At 37.6% G+C, this 24,853-nt stretch overlaps 1 protein-coding gene across 1 annotated transcript in view; it reads right to left on the bottom strand.

Moving 5' to 3' along the window:
* The window catches only part of LOC104279963 (dedicator of cytokinesis protein 2-like), a gene marked incomplete at both ends in the record, with an annotated part of 78,841 nt that overhangs the window by 43,685 nt on the left and 10,303 nt on the right, over positions 1 to 24,853 (bottom strand). The gene's annotated exons all lie outside the window — the stretch shown is intronic.

Raw genomic sequence — 24,853 nt, 5'->3', positions numbered from 1 at the left:
CCTACTGTGTAGAAAACATGCACGAGTGGTAAACTCTGTAAAGGAAGAGGAAATTCAGCACATCTATTATGAAGGAAGGTTAACCTTAAAGTACAAGGGAGTAAACCCACAGTTTTGATCATTTTCCTGTACTAAGGTTTTGAGTAAAGAAGCCCAACAATTCAAACAATAAACTAGATGTTGCTACTTTTAGCTACTGTTGATACTCTATTGGAAAACACATACACTAGGAGTAGGACTGAAATACCAAGGAAGGTAAGGGACTGCCAGGAAGAAAATAAATAAATAAAGCAATTCCCCTCTTTTGCATTCCCCCCTCTCTCCCAAATAGAGAATAATATTTCATTAATATATGAGCAGCTGACATCTGAAGAACAGTCAGAACTCAAGAGAGTCAGGTGAGATAGGAGATAGCAGAACAAACATGAAAAACCCCACAGATGGAATACGTTGCATACATTCCCTGCAGTCGTCTTCTTGGCTTTCTTCCCACGCAGAAGAAGAGTGTTGAGGGGCACTAAACTATCACCACAGGAGCCATGTAAATGTTACTGAGGAAAATATTAAATTTGGTTGTTCAGACGGGCACAGTTGTAACCACACAACAAAAATGAAAGTTCCAAAGGTAGGTTTCATGGACTAATGCATCTGTCATCAAACTGCTAAGCCCTGCAGAGCACCACGGTCTCCCTCACACACACAGATGTGCAGATCTGCCTAGCCACATCCACCTGGGTAACTAGACCTACATTTAAATATAGATATGCCAACTTGTTATAAAACCTTGATATAAATTTACAATAATCTAGGTGTAACACATATGCAGACTTCTACAAAATCATCAAGTACTTCCCAGTATTTGTTCAAATACCACAAAAATAGTAGAATACTAGATTTTTAAGAGAAAGAGCACTGAAATGTTACATTATGAACCAGCTATTTGGGCACTTCCCAGCTCACCAACCTGTCACATTGGATAACATCCATCTCCCTGTACGCACTCAAGCATTTCTTCAAGAGAAATTTCTCAGTTTTAAGTACACTTGTGTTTGGAAACTAACATTGCAAAATAAAACAAAACCCCAAACACCACAAACAGAACCAACTTGTGTACTCTCTTTATATATATGAGTTTACTCACTTAGGAGAAACATACATGTTGAATCTTATCTCCTACCAGCAAAGCCTGTATTAACAATCTGCAATACATGCTCCAAAAGATATTTCGAGAAAGAAATGGCTTTTTAAATGAAGCCTTTTGTTCTGAAACAGCCAATGGAATGTATCAGCTCTGCAAAGAAGATGGTTGAACTTCTATTTTTATTAGATTAAGCAAAGGAATTTCAAGTACCATAGTTCTGAATACTGCATTCAGGAAATAGATCATTATTTTATCTTTCAGTGCATCTTCAGCACTCCATGCGGAATGGCGTCGCATCATCTCCAAGTATACCAAAACCACACTCAATTTTCATTCCTAGAAGTTGCTTAGCTAAGTCCATTTTTCTGCTCCATTGCAGCATCTTCTCTGTTCAGTCTCACCAACTTGAATTTTCAAATCTTGCTAGGATATTACTCAGAGATAAAATCCTATTATCTCTTCCATCACTGAAATGTCCCCTTTCTTATGTCAGAAGCTTACATCCTCCCCTGTATTACTTACCTGTGTTAGATGCTCCTCTCTGTTCACCTTGATCCCACCTTAGGTGGTTCACAAAACCTGCAAGCAGGGTTTGTAAAAAGGTTCATGGCCTTCTTAGGTGCTCAGGCAAGGTTCACAACCACCACAGCCAGGAACATCCAGGCACATACAGGAACATGCACAGAACAGCGCACACAGCCCCAACAGGATGTTCTGCGTGCTGGCCAGTGAGAGTAAGTAATAGAAGACCACTGCACCAGGCAACCTGTGCTCTGGGGAAAACTCCAGATACGAAATTATGCAATGCAAATTATTCCATCTCTATAATAAACACATTTGCCTTCATAACTAGCTGTTTCATTCTGCGGGACCCAAAGCAGTAAGACCATTTGTTGTGATGAAGGAATGGCCTCCGGCCATATAAAAATCTCTCTCAGCAGCTTCATCTTTCCTTTTCTCTGCCAGCTTTCTCCTGTGTATCACAATGAACTGCAAATTTGCACTTTGGGGGGATTGTTTTTATTTTAGAGGCTCCACATCTTTCATCCATTTTCATCTGAAAATATGCCCTTCAGAAGCCTCCTTATGGTTCATCTATAACTATTCAGTATGTAATCTGTTTGCCCAAACTTCTTCTTCCTAGTCTTAAAGGGTCTTTTCAAAAGAGAAAACCTTTTTGTTTCAGTGCCAATGAGATTCTGGAAGAAAATTTTGTGAAATCATCAGGATTTGTATGCCAAGCCTCTCGCTGTGTGACAGACTACCCTTGCCCCATGTTTTTTGGTAGAAACAAATACTTGTGATTGCCACACGCTGCCTCTGAATGTTAGCTTCATAGAAGGAAGTACCTGACTTTGATTTGAGTTTTTAACATCCTCAGCAGGTTTGAGACTTGTGCAAGTTGAAGAGAAGTCGTGACTGGAAAATAATTGCACTACAGTGTTTCACATTAACACTGGTGCACAAAGCTGGTGACTTGTCTCTGTTGAGCAGATATTGCAAGGAAAAAGTGATACAGTTTAAGTGTCTGAGCAGGCTGTTGGAAAGGTATTAGATAAGTCTTCCAAGCATTAAAACCTTATAATTTCAGAATTTAACATTTCAAAATTAGCGTGAAGCCCTAACAGAATAAATATACCTACGTTTTCAAATACTAAATTAGTTGAGCTACTGTGGGTAAAATCACTGCAGAAACATAAAACTTCACGCTGTATTTAAAGAGGCCATATCAAGGAATATAAAACTGTACGTGGCTGGATTTTGCAGGGCTTGGGAGTGTGCACTATTTTTCCTGCAAAGGCAGATGTGCTGGCTTTTTATATAAGATTTTTTTTAAAGTGAAGCTTTCACACAGAGCAACACAAAAGGAAGCCAAAAAAATTCTCTCTGACTTTGCCTTTTATTTCTTTTCAAACTTCCTTTACATTTTTCAAAAGCTCCGAGAAATTCACCCAGTTTCTACTTATGTAAGAAAGATACCTCCTGACAACAGAGATTTTTTTCACCAGGCCATCTGTCCTGACCAGGGAGAAATAAATTTGAATTGGCAGAAATCTGTGGCTGCATCTGTAGTGCTCGACTAGACCCTGGATGATGCAGTGGGAGCTCAGCACAGCTACCGCTTTGCCCAGGTGCCAGGCATAAAACCAGGGTACCCGGATGGAAACAGGGGACTAGCACTGTGTCATACTGTGGGCCAGTTAACCTAAAGGATATTTGGATCCAACTTAAAAGAATTAGTTTGAGGTCTCTCACAATCTATTCTTAGAGCAACATTATATGTGGGGCAAGTACGACGCGAATCAATTGTAATAGTTAAATCCAAGAAACAAACCAAAGCATATCAGAATGAATACAATAAAAGGAAATCTTAAAAGAAATGAGACATCTACATAATTTTCAAGATAGTCCTCTGCAGGCCCTAATCAAAATTTGCAGGGCAAAATTCAGTTAGTTACTATTAACAGCTATTAAAATAATTCAAACTGCCAGTTACATCTGTGTCCTAAATAATGTAGCTGGTACAGCAGTTAACTGCAAAGGGGGGTATGTTTTTGTCTGGACTTTGTCACAAACCCTTTTGACAATCAGAAAAAAAGACTCTGACATGTGACAGAAGTCACCAGCACAATCCCAACAACTTCTGGAGTAAAGCTTTCCAAGAGAACCGTTACAGTGGCCGAGTAGCCCAGTGATCTGGGCCCAAGACACCCAGTCATTACGTAGGAGCGCCATGGTTGTAGCTCACAGTTGCATTTCTCATGTGCGCTCCAGCACTTCATGGGGGTACTCGGAAGAGTGACCCAAGCCTGTCTTAAAAGGTCTGCCACAAGCAGTGCTCCAGTCAGTTGCCTCCAGTTTGGAAACTCTAATATTGTGAAACTAACTGGTGAAAGTGTCATACGAAAGAGAGCATCTAATCACAGTGTCCATATCACAGCAGCTGTTGATTGAACTTTTTGACTTAAATACCACCTTTTTCAAGTGCAGACATGGCACCATCTCCAGACCTAGAGATTCGTGGTGAAATCAACAGCAGCAATTTACCATCTCCAGAGTCCAGAGATGTTCCATGGCTAGTTCAGACTGGGAAGCCCTCTGGAGTTGTCAGAGCACTCATGAAATAAGTGGAGCAGAACCATGCTACAGCTGCTGTAAAACCACTTAAGTGGATGTGCAATGATTCAGATAGCAAGAATAGCCGAGATGTTATTCTAACTTAACCTGGCAAATGTCCAAATCCAGCTCCGACCCAAAATCAATCCATGACAACGTTAGAAAACACCCTGCGACCTGAAACAATGTGGGGAAAAAAGGCATAGGAAAAATCTATTCAGAAACAATTTTTTTTCCTCATAGAATGAAAACATTAATTACAGCTTTTATTTTTTCCCCAAAACATTAACTTCATAGTACTTACCAATAAGGTTACAACCACATTAAAAAAAAGAAAATCTAACACTGAGCAATTTAACAGTGGAAATAAATAATGTTTCAATGAGATGAACATAGGAATGCTTTCACGATACAAAAAGGTAAAAAGTTTTCAATGAAGTATGAGCCTTGTTTATTCTATCTTTAAAGCTACGCACATCAAGAGAATGCTACAAGTTGCTTGTGCAATGGTATCTATTATCATTCTACTCTAGACTCTTAAAATCCTCCAGTAAAATGATTATACTATACAAGAGCCTGCTATAAACATAAAGTTTACCCTAAATTAAAGGTGAAACTACTAAAAACCATACTGCAGTCCACCAGACTGTGATGAATTCCTTTCTGGACTTACTGAACTTGCAGAAAATAGGACTGTAAACTCCACTGAGGTTTCTTAGGTTATAAAAATGCAGGATGCTCATTAGAATCCACCCTAATATGACTTAACTCTGATTATTGCTTAGAAGTTACCTTTGAGAGAATACTGAACACAGAAGAATTTTGATAATAACGTTAAGAATTTTGACAGTTACAGAACCACTAAATTATTAAATTGCTTTATACTTTCAGATTTTAAAGATTGCTTCCATGGTGGATAGAATATTTTTCATCCCAGCTGTTTTACATTTCAGAAGAAAACTAAGTAGCAATCTGTCTGAGCATGCTTTTGCCAACACGGCTGTTTTAAACTTGTGCTGCACAGAGAAGAAGAAAGAAGGCAAAGCATTTAAACATGACTCAAATCTGTGGATGAAGGGAAGTAAAAGACAGTCAACTTCAAACTATAGTTTACACTTAGGCTTGAGGATGAGGGGAACCCAATGCAGTTCAACTAAGGTTGTGTCATTTTGACAAAAGGGCAGGGAAATGGGAAAGGAGAGAATTTAGCATCATCTAATTCCAGTGATTTTAAACCCATTTCTAGCTCTTCATGCTCTCTGATGATGTAACATTTCACTTAAGTCTGCAGAGATTTCAAGCATATCTAAACTTGTCCTCAACATCTCTCATTATTTTGAGGGAAAAAAAGCCAACACGAGTTTTATAGAAAGCAGACATACGGTTAAATTAAATGGCTTGGCCAACATCTATTGTTGATGTTTCTGACAGATAAAAAATGAATATGAAGATAACTGACTTCCCAACCAATACACTTAAAGCATGAATTCATACTTTTTAATCAGAAAAGTTTCATTTTAGACACTGATTTTGCATTCTGAAAGGCTAGGGTGAACCTGCATATGGAGCAAGTCCTCTGCAGAGTTTAGTCGGTCACCCAGCTGATACCAAGCACGCGGTTCAGAAAAAGGTCGGTCCAAACTTGTTTTTCAAGAAACATTGGCTTTAAATTAAACCAAAAAAAAAAAAGAGGTGAAATACGACAAATACATGTGACGTTTTCACTACAAAGAAAAACACTGCTTTTTTTCGAGCAAACTAGTAAAATTTGGAATTACGGTGTCAAACTGCAGCTGAATGAGTTTAGAAACCATGTCAAATATTTAACTTATTTCACAAACTGCAGAAATCCATCAAAGCAACTGTGGAGTTGCACATCTACACTCTTCCAAAATCTCCACTGCCCTTTCCTACGTGCTTTTTCACTTCATGCAGTTTCCCATCATCTCCACTTATCCTTTCCAGGTGCACTCTTCTACCCACAGCTTCAGTCCGTAAAACTGAAATACTATCAAAAAAGATGTGTTTGACTCTTCAAGAGATCAGGAAGGCAGAGGCAGGAAACATAGAGGAAAAATATAGTCCTCTCTTGTGGCCAAATTTCCTCTGCCTGGCTGGCTAACTAAACTGTGTGTGCATTCTGAAGAACTCCAAAACATGATCTTGAGGGTGGAAAACCAGTTCTATTGCTGCTTGAGGTGGCAGGCTTTGCACCTGAGTCTTTTCCAGGCAATTCACTTCTTACCCCCGGAACACAATTACACTGGAGAGCAACGATCACCTCTGAGAAGAGTGCGTAGCATGTAGACTCTAAACATCAAGATTTGCTTTAACAGTATGAGTCAAGCATAAGAGAAGAAAAATGCCATGATATCTATTAGTCAGATTCGCATGCTCAAAACACTGAGGAGCATGAAATAGGCACCCATTAAAAATTGACATGAACTCTCAATCACCTAATAGGCCACTTGCTTGAACAACCAGTGGATGGGTTGGAACAAACCCGCAACGCTCATTAAGCACAAGCAGGGAGGCACGAGGCATTTCCTCGGGACTGCTGAGCAGCTGCCTGGGGAAAGGACAGGGAGGCAGAGGCAGGAGAGCTGGATGCAAGGTCACGGAACACTGGCAGACATTAAACCTCAGTAATTATCTCCTACTAAAACTGCCATTATTATTATTATTACAAGACAGAAATTTAAAACTGCCATATGCTTTTTTTATGAGTGACACAAATTAACATATTGAAAGCATTTCTATAAAAAAGAACCCTAGAATTCTACATACTTCAGCCATTGTGAAATAATGAGCAAAACTAGACCTATAAATTGCTGTGCTAGAAAAAAGAATGCTGAGTTATATCATGGGCAAGGAATAACGTTATTTTAAACATACTGATCATCAGTGTTACACTGATTTGTTAATCTAAACACAGACACCTGTAACTCATTGAAATTCACTAGTTTGGGTTGTCAATCTAAATATTTGAGCATTCTTACCTATATATTTTTTTAGTTCAGATTGATTTAATACAAAAAATGGCATCAAAACTTTAATTTCAAAAATTCATATGAACCCTAGATTAGTGGATGCCAAGGTAGTTAAAAAACACACAGAATTAAAACAGCAATTTGCAAATTAAGAATGCAAGAATCTAGCTCGCATGCTTCTATAGGCAGAGTAGAGAGCTCTCCTAAAACCCTTAAGGGCTTTTCACTTGTATTTAAAACACAAAGGATTAGATTTCCAAAGCTTCCTTCTGAATTTAATTGGGCAAGTGTAACTTTTAAAGTAGTCCATCTGCCTGGAGCACAGCAGCTGTGATGGGAAGTGGAGAATGCTACTGCAGTATTTGGATACATTCTCAAAACTGTAAAAAGCCTCCAGTAATTAGCGGACGATATGAGAATTCAGAACTTGGCACTGGAACTTTATTTGCAGAAACTGTTTGACTTGTTTATTGTGTATGCTTGCTTCCAGTGAACAAGCAGCACAGTGATTTAAGCGACTTAATGCTAGCTTATCATGAAAGAAAAATTTGGTATCAACATACATATTTGTTTCCTTGATATCTTATGCAACATTTCTCTCTGCAGTGAAATCATCCAACACTCATTTTCTTCTAAAACTTAATAATAGAGTAATATCACATTATTACTTTGCTTAAATTGTATCACATTGCCTAAATGTTGCATAAGGGTGCATAACAGTTTGCTGTATTCTGTAACAAGATCTTCCCCACTGCTCCCATCTCATCAATTTTTTTATATTAAATACGGTAAAGTTTGTGCAATGATAAATGAAAGTTACACTAAGATAATTTAAATTGTAAGGCTAATCAAACAACCAGTGAATTAACAGGGAACAGGAGTAACAGTAAATTAACACTATGCTGGGAATTTAGCCTCCATCTTAAAAAAAAAATCACTGTAATCCTACAAGCAAACTATGCTGGATTTTTGAAATCTCCGTAGAATATATTTCCCATATTTTGCATAAATTTTTCCTTTTATCCTTATTCTATTCTAGCAGCTGGTTTAAGATTTAGCATAATTTATTAAAAATACAGGAAAGATATTTTACATACAGGTACATCTCATGAGAAAGTTTTGAAATTCAGGACTTAAAATCTGCTGCAAGGACAGCACGACTCATTGCATACACCAAATCTGGCTCAAACTATTCTGGAATGAATTGTGCAGTATTATTTACATTTGTGAGGATGTCTATCACAGATTATTTGCGTAAGAAACTGCAAAACCGTCCTTAACACTGTAGAAACCTGGAGAGAGAAGTCCTGGTGAAAATGCATGGAAGTTGAATGCACATAATGTGAACAAACCGTATATGACATACACTCAGCTGCATTTCTTACCTCAGGAAGCCTTAATGAATATTTGGAACAGAAAGGTTGTCAACAAAATGCTATCGAAGTAACTTATACTTTGACACACAAATATTGAGGCAACAAGATTAGTCTTGGCCTATGTGATTGCTAGTCATACGTGGTTTGTATTTCATGTAAAAAAAAACTTAAGGCACTTGACAATTATAAAACATTTCTCAGTTTCTGTACGAGTATCTCGTTGCCAAAGTTACAAAGCCACTGGAGATGAAAAGTTGTTAGGAGACAGCAGAAGAAAACTACAGTGTTTGGCACCTTGTTCATGTACAATTTGTCTATTTACTTTCAGGAAACACTTCCTGTTATTCTGCGTTCACTGGTTATTCAGTCTGGACCACTCTTGTGATGCCAAAGGATTTACAGAACTTTCCCACATGACATGATCCCCAGGATATGGCTGGTCTTGTATTTGCAGGAACTGAAGTAACACCTACACATCAAGAACTTCTCTCACTGAATCCCCCTGGATGCTGTATTTTTGCCTGGCCAGAACTAGTTAGATTTTGCTCAGTTGTTTTGGAAGATTAGTTTAATTTGCAACATTAAAAAGATGGCTGAAGAGGAAAAATTGTCTCTCAAGAAAGCAGTTCAGTTTGGTATTAGTGGATACTTTCCCTTGATAAAATTACACACCAGAAATGAAAATGCCCCTAAAAGTTCCTATGCTTCTTGTTTAGACAACACACAAATAAAACAGATGTGACGGGTTCATCGTAAAAAATCCAGATCGCTAATGGACAGCTGACTGTCAAATAAAAGCCATCAATCTTACCATTAAATTGGATAACTGTAAGCTCAAAGGCCTGTTGCAATTTTGTAATACAAAGATCATGTTAGCTTCAGAACAAAAGGATTTCTGCATTCTCTAGCTACAAGAAATCTTTCCTTAAAATTGATATTTAATTTCTCTATCTTAGCATTTGGTACCATTAGCAATTAAATTTGCAAAAGTGCCCCTAAAAAAAAAGCATGTCAGTTAAAAGTATACATAGTAACAATGAGAAGAATGAAAAGCTTAGCTCCTTCAGGAGTAAGATGTTCGCTTGCAGCTTAGGAACAATCTTAATATACAGTTCAGATGACAAATGAAATGGGTCGCAAAGAAACACGCTACTTACAGACTTTAAATTGTGATTCAATGGCCCAGCAAAGCATGAAAATGCACCCTGTCCTACTGAAAAGGAACAGTCTGGATTCAGCTGATTTTATGAGACAGCCACACCACCGCAGGACCAAATCTCAGCAAGTTCGATTCAAGGATGATGGTGTGAACACAAAGACAGAACTGGATACTAATCCTGCCCAAGATACAGCATTCATGGCTGGAAAAACAGAAATATTTAGGGATCACAATTTTTTGCTACATCATTCTCCATCTTTTCCAAGGGCTCAGAAGGGGCTTCGGAATATTGCCATACAAACATCTCCTAGCCTCAGGAAACACTTCCCAGTTTTTAAAAAGAAAAAGCTGACAGTAAGCAAATCATTAACAGAAATGCCAGCTGAGCATGCAGATTCTATCCAAGTAAATGGCATTCTTTCTGAACAAGACATTTTATCTTCTGACCTCTGTTACTTAAGAATAACTGATCATTTGGAAGATGGATTTGGGAATAGCGAGGTGGACGATCAGTTACATCAAACGTCATCAGAAGCACAAAGCAATGGACCTCTCCACCCCGAGGATTTCTCAGCATCAGAGAAGACAACTGTTTCTACACAGGTGCCTGAATACATACATGTGCACTTCCCACGAGACTGCGGTGTTTCCATGGATGCACCAGACACAACCATGAATCTAACTAACTCACTACATTCTTCTGCCATCCTAAACGGCAACGAAAACAATCAAAACAACATGCTGTCATCCAGCTCTGAAAAAGCAGACCCTTGCCTAAGCAACTCCAACTGCAGCGAATGTAGTCCTGAGGCTGACTCTTGTGAAGCAGAGAAAAGTGGTTCCGAGCTGCCTGTAGCCAGCAAAGATGCAAGCAGCACGGAAACTACCCCGTTATCACCTCCATCAAACCACAGCTCATCTCCTCCTTTCCTCAGAGTCTATCAACAGGCAGGAGAGCACAGAGCAGGTTCCAGTTGTGCGACACTATCAAACGGCGATCATGCAACGATGCCATTCGTGGGCAGTAATGCGCCAAAATCCATTCTGTCATGTCATACCGAAAACAAGAAAGATTCCACCCAGGCAGATGTTTCCCAGTGTAACAGCTGTTTAGAAGGATTACCCACGAGGTCTGATCTGCCAAGGAATGAAATAAAACCACAAAGCAACAAAGAGATTAGTGAAATAAATCAAATTCATCTGGCACACGGCGAACTCTGTGCCCTACAAGGCAGGCTGCAGTCTGTAGAGGAATCCTTGCACTCGAACCAGGAGAAGATTAAAGTCCTTTTGAATGTAATCCAAGACCTGGAAAAATCCAGAGCTCTCAGTGAAGGGTATGGTGCATTTTAATATCAGTAATTTATCAGAAGTGTAAAGTACACATTGGCAATTTTTTTAACCTTTACTACTGCAAAAAAAAAAAAAATCTTTCCTGCACTTTTTAAAGATGAGTTTGCAAAAATGGCATCTTGTACCATTTTTCTGGCATATGGGCCTCAGCAAGTCTCTTTATAGCTTGGCTTTAGCTGACACTGCCTTTACTAAACCAAGTGGGAGACACAATTATTAACTCATTTTTTCTTTAGATTTGTGGTGTCAGATACAAAGCCACTGACATCTGAGAGTCAGCAGCCTCCATGTAGCTAAAACCTGTGTGCAGTAGAACAACAAACCCCACCAGCCCAACGCACTGCTGGGCTACAGCAGAGATCTCCGGCAAGCCACGGAGCTCTTACTGGGTGGTCAGAGGTCACCCAGCACGGTCAGATGAATTCAGTGCCACAGCAGTCCTACTGCTGACACAGTTTATATCGCCAAAAAGTGCTTCTGTTCAATCAATTATCACTGCCTTCCGAAGCGAGCAAAAAGGATTAGTTGCTGAAGTGTAGCATCTGCAAGACATTTGGGGAGCTCGCTGCTAATTCCAGTTCATGATGCCACCAAGAGCACAGCTGCTTAGAGGGAACGCACTGAGAATAGGCAAAGGCACAACGACGTGTAAACAAGAGCTTCACTGTGCCAGGAAGATTTCGCGGGAGGCAGGGTAGGTGCTTACGAGGGATTAAAACTATGAACACGCGGCACGTGAAGCCTGTTAGCAACAACTCTGGGATCCCAGGCTCTAGTGTGACTGCTCTCTGCATTATCCTAAGAATGCATGACCTGTACTTATCTTTGGTATGCTCTGAGTGACTAACAGCCAAGGCTGCAAGCCTTATTGAGGTAACTTATTTATGCAACATATTTACACATTATAAATCATACTACTACTAACTAGAAACGCAACTAACGTGAGGATTGCACACCTTAGTAAGACTATGTTAAAACAGAATTTTAAATACTTCTATGCTCGAAACAGATTTTAAAATATCCTAATAATGCTTTCCAAACCATTAACAGCAGCTCCTACTTAGAGCAAATGCATCTAGGACACATTTTAAAGTTCTGGTTTATGGTAATGTAGTATATCCATCAAATAATTTTTGTCTTTGGAAATTTCACAAATAAACTTTTCCGAGTATCAAAAGAACAAAAGTTCCATTTAACCTTCTTTTTTAAAGATAAAACAACACGAAGTCCGTGTTATCACACTTTCATACTTCACACAGGTAGCTTTGGCATCTAGAACAAGCACTTAGGTGCAACTGCTTTATACATAAAACTGCATCCTTAATTTTAAAATCACATCATGCATATCAATATTATTTACTGACTACAATTAAGGAATAAATCTGATAATCTTCCACATTTCCAAAAACTCTGCACAAATCACACTGAGGTTTTTGTGCAGATGCAAGAGCCCAGAAATAGCACAGAACACAACACTGACTCTCTCACGTCACTCGGCACCAGGTCTTTCTGTTTGTTTCCACATGGACAGAAACACTTTCCGTGGCCATTTAAAAACTATCAGGATATAACTAACCAAAGCCACAATTTTATAAGCCCTAGTTTTCTTACAACTTCTGAAGTAAAATAAAACTATTTTGAAGGATTCTTTCTTTCTCCGTTTCATCTGGGAATTGAAATTACCTTCTTCCACTTCTAATGAACAATTCTCCAACTCACAATCCAAAGACAAATTTACACTCATTAAAAAAATTAAATTAAGTTTACATATAATTTTACTCTGTGCAAATATTACTTTTTTTGTCTGGAACCATCAACCAGCGATGCCCATCTGGCTGTTAGCATGAAAATACTTCTGTTACTTTCCAATTTGCCCACTTAGGTTTTTATTCCACATAAAATTTTCCCCATAAAATTAAACTCTAACTCTACCCTCTCAGAGCGTTGTTGTTAGCCATTTTTGTGTCCTGAAAAAGCCCATATGATCTTCTAGCACCAGCTTTGGAATAGCCTAGGTAGACAAAATGTACTTGCTTGGACTAATAACAAAAATGCAAAAACATTTATAAAATACCAAGCTGCAAAAGTTTGTTTTAGAAGCAAAATCAAAGGTGGGGGGTCTGTTCAGTTACCACACAGTCAAACCCAAAAATTTTGCCAGATATCTTTGAGTTTCCCAACTGCGATCACACTGTAAGATTCAATTCACCCTCCTAGAATTATCTGGCAGTAAAAACTGGACATTCCAAGTACTGATGGAGGTAGCACAATGACGCATATAAAGAACCTCCACTGTAATTCCAGAAGCATTCAGAAAACTATTTTGGTACCAATTAAACTCCCCTAATTCAAATAAAACTCGTTACATGTGTTATGCACCCTTCAGATGTAACAGAGGCCACCAACCTCAAACTCCCTCTAAAGCACATCTCTCCATCATAATAATGATTCGAGTCTAGTTGGTGTTGGGTATGAAAGTCACTTTTCCTGTTTTCTCAACACCAAATTAGTACACAATCAGCAGTAAACATCTCACTGGCTTATACTCAAGTGAGGAAACATGAAAACCAGGAAAGAAAGGGAAGTTTAAGGGAAGAGACCAGATTGATTCACCAAAATCATGAATATTCAAATACTTTAAAAGTGTTTTTATAAGAAGCAGCTGCCTAAGTGTTTTCCTAACAAGTATTCATGTAAGACCCAACAAGCAGAATTTTAATAGCATGAGGTGGGAATGATGCAAGAGAAAAAACATAAATCAGCATAGAGCTTGGGGTTTTTTAAAGCAATCTTCCTTTTACTCATGAAGCTTCAGAGACCTGTTAACGTATCCATAAATATATGTTAACAAACTCTCATTTATTACAGGCGTAACTTCTATCACACTGGTCAAGACCTCAACAACTGCAGCACATGCCAGAACACCGCGTGTATCATTTACAGGTACTTCCCTCCCTCACACAGTTTTTGTACTCCCTGTGTCTCTCTCACAAATGCACAATATAATGTTTTGCTCATGGCTATGAAACGTCTCAATTACTGTTCAGCTCATTTTTAACAAAAGACCAAGTGGTACGTGGGAGGTGGTTTGTTTGTTTTCCCCAACTAGAACACAATTAATATTGGTGTTATCTGAAAGACGTACTGTGCTTCCGAAAATTAATATAGAAATTTCCCACTAATGTTTCACAGCATTAGTATTACTAACATACTTTGAAAACCTTTGATGCTGTTTCTGATGATGAAATTCCCTTTGTGTGTGACATTTTTAAAGCTAGGATTTCTGTAATAAATTTAGATCTGGAAAAAGATAAACACTCAATTCTCCAAATGCCAGTAGGCTATAGCTACAGTTCATATTTATGTGCAAAACAAAAACAAAACTCCCACACTTCTCACTTGAGTGTTTATTTGTTATGATTTTGAGAGAGTGCAATCTGAGTCTAAGTTAGTTCAAATTTAAACTGCAGTTTAAGTTAAATTCTCGTGATGAAAAAACACTTGGCAGCATTGTGTTCCAGAAGGTGTATATGTTCCAAATGCTCATTCTATTCAAACACGCTGCAAAAGTCCTCAGCTTGCCAGAGATGAAGCACAAAGCTAGCAGGTATAAAGCCTTGGTTATACCTCACATGTAGCTCATCCCCACAGCAAGAGATTTTATAGGGCTTCCACAAATTTATAAACACATTATCTCATCTCAGCAACCTCAGTTACGAGGCAGAAAATGCCCATCTTCAGTGATGTGACTATAAATTAGAGAGCCATTTGGCTCTTCACAGAATATTAAGTAACATACTGCACAAACACAGTCCAAAGAGCTGGACTCACATTGCTACTTTAGCTCCTTTCGAGTCCTGCCATATACTGTAGGCTTAAGAAAATTAGGAGGAAGATGAACGCGTGGTCAAAATTACATACGATATCTTAGGTCTATTTATAGAGTTACAGGATATGTATTCAAACCAAAGGCAATAGTAAAAGTATAATACTGCTATTTTAATCCTGTCCTTCTGCATTCCTTTTTTGTGAGGGACACTTGAAGGACTTTCCAGCTGACGAGCTAATGACTTAGAAATCTCACACTTGTTTTACGTGTTATACACAACATTTCTGATGTGTTGTACTGCTTTAAAGTTTGTTTCTTTAAAAACAAAAAAGCTACAGCGAAAACAAACTTGCCAGTCACAGATCGTAAAGATCAGGTTTTGAAGTTAGACCATACACCACAAAATTAAGGGAAAGTTCATCTGAAATATCTCCTAGAAATGTTTTATCCCTTCAGATACAGTAATTTGTATCAGTGTTCCAGAGGTTTTAGGTATTTACACATGTTTACATTTACAAAAATAAAGGGTAAAAGTATTTCTCTTTTACGTTGAAAACTTTTCCTTTATTTCAAAGGATACGGCAGGCGATTAGCTTCCCCTGTTTGTAAGCACTATGATTTGAAAGGTTTTTTATGGCTATAGTGAATAGGCTATAGCTACATGGAAGTGTTTTCACACTATTTTCCACAGGAGCCAAATTTATTAAAGAGCTTAATAAGCTTGTTAGGTAAAGTTGGGAGAGGACACAGTATTGGAGCCAAGCGTTCGACACAGAACTCAGTCGAGTACTGATGCCCTAAACCTCTGGTAATGGAATCTCAAAGTGACTGACATGTCCCAAACATCACAGCTCTTCTGACAAAGATGTTAGTGGTCTCCACAGTGCACTGGATAGTCTAGGAAATGATGTGACTTATCCAAGAGCAGAGGCTGCAGAAGAAGGAAGATCCAGGCCAAAACAGATTTCCTTCATTTGGTCATTGCCTCTGAACAAACAATCTCTGTGTGTTTTCATGGGACTGCACAGGAACAGAGATCACTCTCTAGAACTAATGTACGAGCTACCCTTGGCCACAGGATGCCTTCTCTTTTCAGAAGAATAAACTCCGGAGCTTAGCCAGTGCTTTTAGTTTACATGGTTTCAATACAGGAAAGTTCCTGAGCAACAAGCACAAGTACCTGAAGGAAGGAAAGGAGGAAGTGCCTTTTTGATTTCCTAGGTAGTTTATAATGAAAGCGGTACCTGGAGGCTGACTGTGCAATGATTAGTGGAATACACACAAGAGAAAACAGCTCCTCTAAGGAGTTTCTAGTTTAAGAGATAAGACAGGAGACTGCAAGGAAGCAACAGTTTTCATTTTACAGAGATGTTCCACAAGACATGGTTATGAAAAAAGCATTCTGACTAACTGAAATATTTCAAGTTTATAAAATATTCATTAGACAACATTCTGAAAGAAGCAACTGTTACCAGGTTTTGCTGTAGATAAATCCATGTAATTCCTGCGTTTTATGTAGCTTAAAATACTCATGGCAAGTATTTTTTCTACTAACATAACGTCACTGTTGTGATTAATTATAGAATCAAATGTTTCATCTTGCTCCCTGTTTTCTTGCTCTTAAGAAGGCGAACTCGTCAGTCATTCAAACACTGAACAAGCAGAATGTCAGGTTACTGTCACTGAGTCTTCTCTATGATGTGCATTTTAAACAGTCCCTGAGCTAAACAATATACTAATTTCAATTCAAGCGTGGGTTACGCTGATTTCTAAAGTAATAAAGAGCTTTTTAGTCTGACTAGGTACATAGAGGCTGTAAGATTTGTTTTATTAACTACCCAACAGGATGATATGAGATGACTTGGGACTTGAAGTCTAGATCCTGTAAGACAAATGTTTGCATTATAATAAACAAGTAGCAATTGAAAACAAACCATTATCTCAGCATATAAGGGACAGTATTAAACAAAGACTGAATTGACCTCCTGCCTCTAGAGATGATCTCTCTGACATTAAATTAGAAAATCTGAAGCAGTGAAGAAAAAAGGAACATGAACAGATGTTATCCTTACGTATGCTATAAGCTAAACATTTAATTCTCCAGCACTCGTGATCTGTGACTACTGAAAAGCATTAAGTTGCAGTTTTAGCAATAAGCTGGTAGAATCTGAGACACTGATCAAATTTGTCATTTATATCACGTTCTTCTACATCTTTATTTATTATGTATTCCTCCTTGCACATAGACCCCTCTCCAGTCCTTCAAAATTAGAACAATCCAATTGCTCTCTTTTTGCCAGCTGAGTTATGTTATTTCATTAAAAACCCCAATACATATTAATTATAAGGGAAATAAGCTTCTAGTTAATTAACATATTACTCAGTGTTTATGGATTTCTGTGTACAAATACTCACAATTAATACTGTTCAGAGATATGCATATTTACTAATTTTACCTATTACTTCTGCTTAGTACCCAAATCAATTCAGGACCTTATTGCATCCTGACATCCTTCATATGATGCTTTTTTTCCTCTGAAAGAGCTTGCATTATGGAAAATGCAACTAGCTCCTTTCTACTCTCCTCTCTGCCTGCTAAAGCCTCCACAGCAGACGTAGCTGATAAAACTCCCACTCTCCTGCCCAGAAAAGATCTCTGAAACAAAGAAAAAATATACAGCATTGCATCTTTTTCATTTGCCTTTTTTTGTTTTAACTTTGTTTGCTTTTGTTTAACTGTACTGGTGGCATCAGACCACCTAATCCCTCATCTCACTGACTCTTTTGAACTCTTAAGTTCTGTGCACATACCTGCTCTTACCTAGTTAACATCTTGCCTCTCATTTGACATCAACAGTAATTATGGGTTTCAGTTGAGAAAACGAGCTACATTCTACTCTCCTGTTAACTAAGCCCACTTATCTCAAAAACTTACATATTTGCTTATTTCCATATATATTTGGTCCTAGCAGGTCTTCTAGTGGGAGAAGTTCACATTTAAGCAAGTCAAGCATGTGAGAGTTTTGAATTGAGGCCAAGCATATGACTGAGTTAGATTACACTTTTAAAATCTGACCACTGAATAGAATGCATTGAAAGGTCATCCTACTGCATTTTCATTTTTTCTCCCTTAATTTTTGTCCCATTGTTTTGGGCACAATGCCAGAGTTCTTAACGCATATAAAGAAAAATGTTTTCCTCATAAAAGATTGAGATATGAACTTACTTTCAAACCAGCAACCCATATGCCTTTTTGTTTTAACCAGGCTCTAATATTCAGCACATCAAATTATATTCTAATGAAAACAGCATCCTTTGCACATGTTTTTAAAGAGGGAATTTCTCACTTACTGGCTTAAATCTCTTCATTTTTCCATAGTGTAGAATATGACTTCAGACAACAAGAAGGAAGATTTCATCAGATTTTGAAAATGCTGGATCATGCTGAGCAAAATCCAGTTCCAGCTTCACCTCAGAAGCTGCCATCTGATCCTCCAGCTCCCGAGAAAAAGGAGTCAAGAAGAAAAACAAAAAAGGCAAAAAGAAAATGCTTCTGGTGGATTTGACTTCCTTAGGGATCCTTTTACATTTCAAAAGACACTAGAACAGAATGAGGTTTGAGAGCACACACCTGAAACGTGCTATTACGAAATCACAAAGCTAAAGAATGTTTAATTAGAGTATCTGAAAAATCAAAAGAACTGAACTTATTTAAATCATCTCACTGAATAAAGACGCATGAAGATATTGTTCTCAAAGAAAAATTTTCTTTCAAAATGAAGTTTTTTCATTTTTTCCAAAGACACTTTCATATACTTTATAAAGACTTATTTTTTTTTCTTCAACTGTCTGAAAATAACAGGTTTTAAATCTGTAGTTTAAAAATAAGGGTAGAACAAGCTGAAGGTATCACATGGTCTTTGTTTGCTACTTATAAACAACATGGACTGAAAGGAAAATTTCACTGATCTTTAAACAAACAACATAATCAAGAATAAATTCAGGGGAATCTACGTTGTTCAAATAAATCTCTCCTTAAAGGAGACAATTACAATTATTTCACACCCACAGTGAAATATTTTTGTTCCTGTCATCTAATATTTAATTAAAACAGAATTTCAGGTCAAGTTTTAATCTATCCTTTTTTTTGGTCAGAAAAGCACCCATTTAGAAGTTTCAGCCATTTAACAGACTTCTCTGAAAAGAATCACAGAGTCATAAAACAAGAGAGTATCTCAATTATTCTGGTCTTAATTCTCCATTCAATCAAGGCCCAGTTAGATGAATTTTAGTTTTGAGTATCTCCAAAGACAAGAACCCATAACCCCCTGGGGCAAGCTGTTCCAAATTTTTTCCTAGCACTTAATCTGAATTTCCAGGGTTTGAATTTGTGTCCATTACGTCTTGCCCTATCCAAACACACCTTCCCATAGAATTAGACAGACAGTGGGACCTCCCTTAGGAGCCTTCACTTCTCGAAGACCAAAAAATCCCATTTTCACTGCTTCTTCACACGTTACCTGCTGCACCCCACAGTCATCTCGGTGGTCTCCCTCCAGTAAGCTGATGTCTTTCATCTACCTGGAACCCTGAAACTGGACCCAATGCCTCCAATGTCATCACACCATTGCTGAATAGAGAGGAGTATCTGCTTTGGCTACTGTCCTGCTAAACCACTTGCCCAACTTGCACATTTAAGACATATGTCACTACACCAAAAGAGCCAAGATGTGGAGTTTTGGCCTTAAGATTAAGCAAGTTAAAACATGATTTAAAAAAGTTGATCATTAAAGACAATATTTTATTATCTGTGTTACGTAAAAAAAAGAAAAAGATATATACTGAAAAGATTTTAGCAGATGTCAATGCAGCTATTTCTTTCCTTCAAAACCAGTCGAGTTACCAGCCAGCACAGGGTGTGCCAATGTAACCTATTTTAGAGTTAATCATACTGTTATTTGGCTTACGAAACCATGGTCACCTTTCCTATGGGGGCAGAGGGAAAAGGTTTTCCAAAGCAAGTTTAAAAGACGCACTGCAAAGCCCTAATAATATATTTAGTTTTAGTGGTATGTACTACAGATCTTTTCTTAGAAGTGATTCTGGTTAATTAGTTCAGATGACGCCAGGGTATTCAACAGATTAACCACTGGATCCTATTTTTCTAAACCATGTTGTATGAATTGTGCAATGGTAGTTAAAAATGTCTGTGCACATTTTGTACCTTCTCTGTTCCTTGAACTCCTGGGTTAATTACGTGTTTGAAAATACATTAAAAAAAAAAAACTGTACAGACAAATTTCATCTGGAAGAAGTTTTTGATAAAACTCTCTTCATTTAGAAGAGAGTATGCTAGGTGACATGGCTGAATTTATCAAAATTCTAAAGGACTCACAGTTTTAGAAAATATTTCCATGTTCTGGTCAGTCAGTGTGGAAATGACTGGCACAAAATTGTCATTATTTTAGAGACTTTTCAGAAGAAAAGCCTTATACTAATTTTCACCAGCAAAAAAAAAATATGCCTTTAGTGAGACAGAAAAGCTCTTTAATAGTAATTTGTGGGTAACAAAAGTAAGAAATTATTACATCAGAACATGCACACAAATACATGTACTACTAATGCTGCCATGCCAGCAACATTCTTATTTTGTATTAGTTGCTATAACTGATATAATGAAGGATTATTAGTGTGTAAATGTTTCCTGTGTATTAAAATAACATTTTAAGTTTAATATCCTCTGTGGTAAAGGTATAAAAACAAGCAATACCAACAGGTATAACACTAGCAAACCCACTAAGTTTTTTTCTGTAGTGAACTGATTTTTGATAATTTGTTACTATATGCACGCAATCTTTTTGTCAATAAGCACACAAAAAAAGCTCATTTTAAGCTGTCTGATTTTGATTTTGCACACAGAATGAATATGATGCCTTCTGTAGACTTTCACAGGATCCAGATTATTCAGTTTAAACAAACCACAGTATTTTTGGTTCACCACATAGCACAAATCAGTTCCCGGGATCAGTAAAACTATGCAAGGACAGAAATACTCTATTTATTTATGAAAGTCCAACCAAAGATAGTTGTAAGGTAAGGCTCATGACCTGAATAAACATCAGTACTTCTGAAAAACTGAAATATCACTGATTTAAATGTTAAATGTTTTCTATTTTACTGTCTGACCTTGATGGAATTCAGAAGTGTAGACAAATTTTAATTCCTAATCTCCCAGTAAATATTAGCTTTTGTTTTACTTATTCCTCAGCTGGTTGCCTTGCAATTCTCTCTCAGTCAGGATTATCCATGTACGGATATGAGAAGGGATATGAAATTATCTTTTTAACACACACACACAGAGCAGGAGGGAAACACTTGAGGTATCTAGGCCAGCCAACCCTCAGCTCCCAGTGCTGCAATTTAAGAACATTCACTTGTCTTTCAGCCTACCCTCTCTTCACTCTTTTCAAATTCATCCCCTTCAAGACATTAATTTTCCTTGAAGGAAAACCTCAAAATACAGTGCTGCTAAAGCATCGTCCTTCAGAAAGGTTGCTCCTAGAGTGCTCTATTTCAAGCTTCAGCACAACAAAGGAGATTTTTTGGAGTCAGCAGTAGTAGCAACAGTCAGACAAGTTCTAAACCACGTATTTAAGATCCTAATGAAAGGCTTATCTGAAACAGACAGAACTCCCTCATTCTTCTCACAGAGGCTCCGACTACCATGAACAGAACCTGTGCAATAGTTTAACTGGAAATAAAGCATGCCAGAAGTAAATTATTCCTGCAAAACCTGTCATAGTTTCGCAATAAAACCCCACCTAGTGAATGCAAGGAGTAATTATATCCAGTCTTCTCCACCGTACCTCTCACACAGCATCCTTTCTACATCAAATTTTCAAGACAACACTGGAGCAAAAGGTTGTTACATGAAAAGGGAACAGTGGGGAAGTGTCAGTCATGGTATATGCATTGGCCTCAGCAAGAGGGTAACACTGCTTAACTGCTCTAGGTTTTGTTTAGGTTTAAGAGAGATTTGCATATCCCAGCAACACAAAACACCTAACGTTTAATCACTTTGTAACACAGAACTGGAGAATCAAAGTCATATGAAAATGCAGTACGTAAGCATTGCTTTTTGGTTGATTGTTTAACAGCTTTTCACACAGGAAATGAAAAAATTACAATGTACACACCCTGTAACTTAGGATGTCAAGATTGGAAAAGCAATAGAAATTAGTAGATTGTTAGAAGCTAATAGAACTGGCTATAAAAAACTCTCTGATTTAGAAAATTACAGTGTAATGCCTAAAACCAGCTCCCAGAATAGGAAATCTTTTCGAAACATAAACACACTTAGAAATACATACCAACACACTCTTAAAATTAAAACAAAAAAACAACATAAAAACGCACTAATCAGCAACCAAAAAAACCCAACAAACCACAGTTACTTGGCAGTCCTTGCATACAAAATATTGTAGGCTTCTCCAAAAGACCTAATTCAATGACAGCTACAGTATGTGATTTATAAACATTGCACAGAACACGACCCATTCCACAATTACTGTATTTGAAATAGCTGTTTTAAGGAATCAACTTAATCTTCTTTAAAAAATTCAGAATGTATGAATAAAATACTGATTTGTCTGTCACGTAACAACAGTTCACGCAGGGCTTTATATGGTTTTGTGCACTACAGCTCTTTCAAAAAAGCCACAACACTTAGTAATTACGCTAGCTTAAATACAATATATCTTCCTAATAAAAATGTATTCTCTAATTTATGTTTTGTATATTTCTAGGTTCTTTAAATGTGATGTTATGTTTTGCAATAAAATGAAATATTTTTCCTTAGGTTTCAGGAGTCGATTAATAACAAACACCATTTAGATTACAAAGAAAGCAAACAATTCTTCTTTGGAAAAGGAAAATGAATGGGGGTAGTAATAAATAGAACATTCATGGAATCATTCTGCAGTTTTTCCAGTTTGAGAAATTTCAGTTGGCATACAGAACTTAAAAGCTCTAAACTTTTAACTAGATGACATGTATATTTGAACATATTATCTTCTGCAACCAGAATGCTTTCTCTGGTCATTATTTCCCCAGAAAGTATTGTTTTGGGAGTTGGGGTTTTTTGGGTTTTTTTTGCAGAAGCATGCTAACTAGCATAGCTTTGTTTACAGAGCATGCTGTTTTCTTTTCAGCAAAGTCTTTATTTGTACAACATCTTATATAAATATTGTCTAAAAATTTGTCTGTGTAGCACAACTACACTCTTCTCAGCACCCTAAGCTGGTACTGTGAAGTAAATCAAGTCTGAGAGTACCAAAGGAAAGCTTTAAACTGCGTATGATGTATTTACGATACTTGGGTTTACCCAACAACCAAGCCAACAGCAAAAACAAGTGCTTCTGTATCCTACATGCTTCTATATGTTTTATTTCTATAATTACTGTAGAAGGACTTCTCTGTATCACAACACTCTTTTACCAAAAGTCTAAATCACATAAAGTATTCAAAATAAAACTTGTATAGCCTATTTCAGACAATAAACTTATCCCTCTTTTTTAGAAACATTTCTACAACTGCAGTCAATACTTTTTTTTATTAGTGAAGATAACCAAGCAGCTGTTAAGGACTTCAACTGCCGAAACATTGCAATGAAGGCAAGAGTGGCATTTAAGTAAGTCTTCTCTGCAGTCGCTGCAGAGAGCAAAATTACTTTGCCATCACCACCACCTTCTCCTGAAGGGATTATGTCCTTCTTAGCCTGACTCTTCCTATAATTACATAACGAAAGCTCACAGCACGCTGTTACCAGCTGAGCACAAGCACCTTCCCTGAGATTCAATTGGCACAGTAGCCAGAAAAGATAAAGGCAGCTGTAACCCAAAATCCTTTTAACTCCTCCTCTGCCAACAAGGTAGAAGATTCTGAATGTGAAAATTAACCTGCTTATCCCTGCCAGAAAGCAAATAAAAACAAACTAAGGTGAATAAAATCCAATAGTCCATCAGGTGCAAGACATGTAAACTTGCAAGGAATTACAGGTCTTGTAAATTGTAACCATTATTTTTATTAGTATAACATCGCATCAGCATTGGTTTTCACAGCCTTGTGAAATTCTACAAAATTACACAGCAGAAGAATGCTCGCAATACTCAGAAATAGATTTAAGGATCTAAAGAGCAATCTTCCACTCTCCTAGAGGTAAACAGCAGCTGTAGTTCAGTTAGAACTGTCACTCACACCCGTATAATGTCGGGTGCACACTCTGACCGCAGCCACTCCGTACGTCCCACCTGTGCTCGCAGAGTTCACCACCCTTGTAGCAGCTTTAGCTCACCTAAGCTTTCTGCACAAGGCCATAATTCCTGACTAACTGCTTCATTTTTAAAAGATTATGCATTCAAAGCTTTCAACAAGTAGAGAAAACATTTTCAAACACTGTAGATAACCAAAAGCTTTGTTGTGTCTTCTTTCAAAACTTTTCCCTGTTACGATGGCGCACACACCCTGATGGTTACACACCGAATAAACAATAGGCTGGAGTTGTGATTAACAGTTAATGATCCGATTTCTGAAATTTGCAGATCAACCATGAGGGAGGCACAAACAGCCGTCAGCAAACATCTTCCCTGAAGAACTCAGGAGACTAATCATTAGACACACATGCTCTGACTGACAATGATCTAAAACTCTTGCTTTGGTTTTCCAACAAAAAATGAACAAGGGAAGTACATTTCAAAAGACACTCAATGTACGTCTTGTGGCCAAAACAATCAAGTAAATGCTGCTCATAATTTTGCAGATGTAAATCTCTAAAGACTAAAAACAATATACATCTTCTCTTAAGTACAATGTAGTCTGAAGGGCAAGTTC

Source organism: Apaloderma vittatum, unplaced genomic scaffold (genome assembly GCF_000703405.1).
Source record: "Apaloderma vittatum isolate BGI_N311 unplaced genomic scaffold, ASM70340v1 scaffold2371, whole genome shotgun sequence".
Taxonomy (NCBI): Eukaryota; Metazoa; Chordata; class Aves; order Trogoniformes; family Trogonidae; genus Apaloderma; species Apaloderma vittatum.
This window is presented reverse-complemented; position numbering and strand designations above follow the sequence as displayed.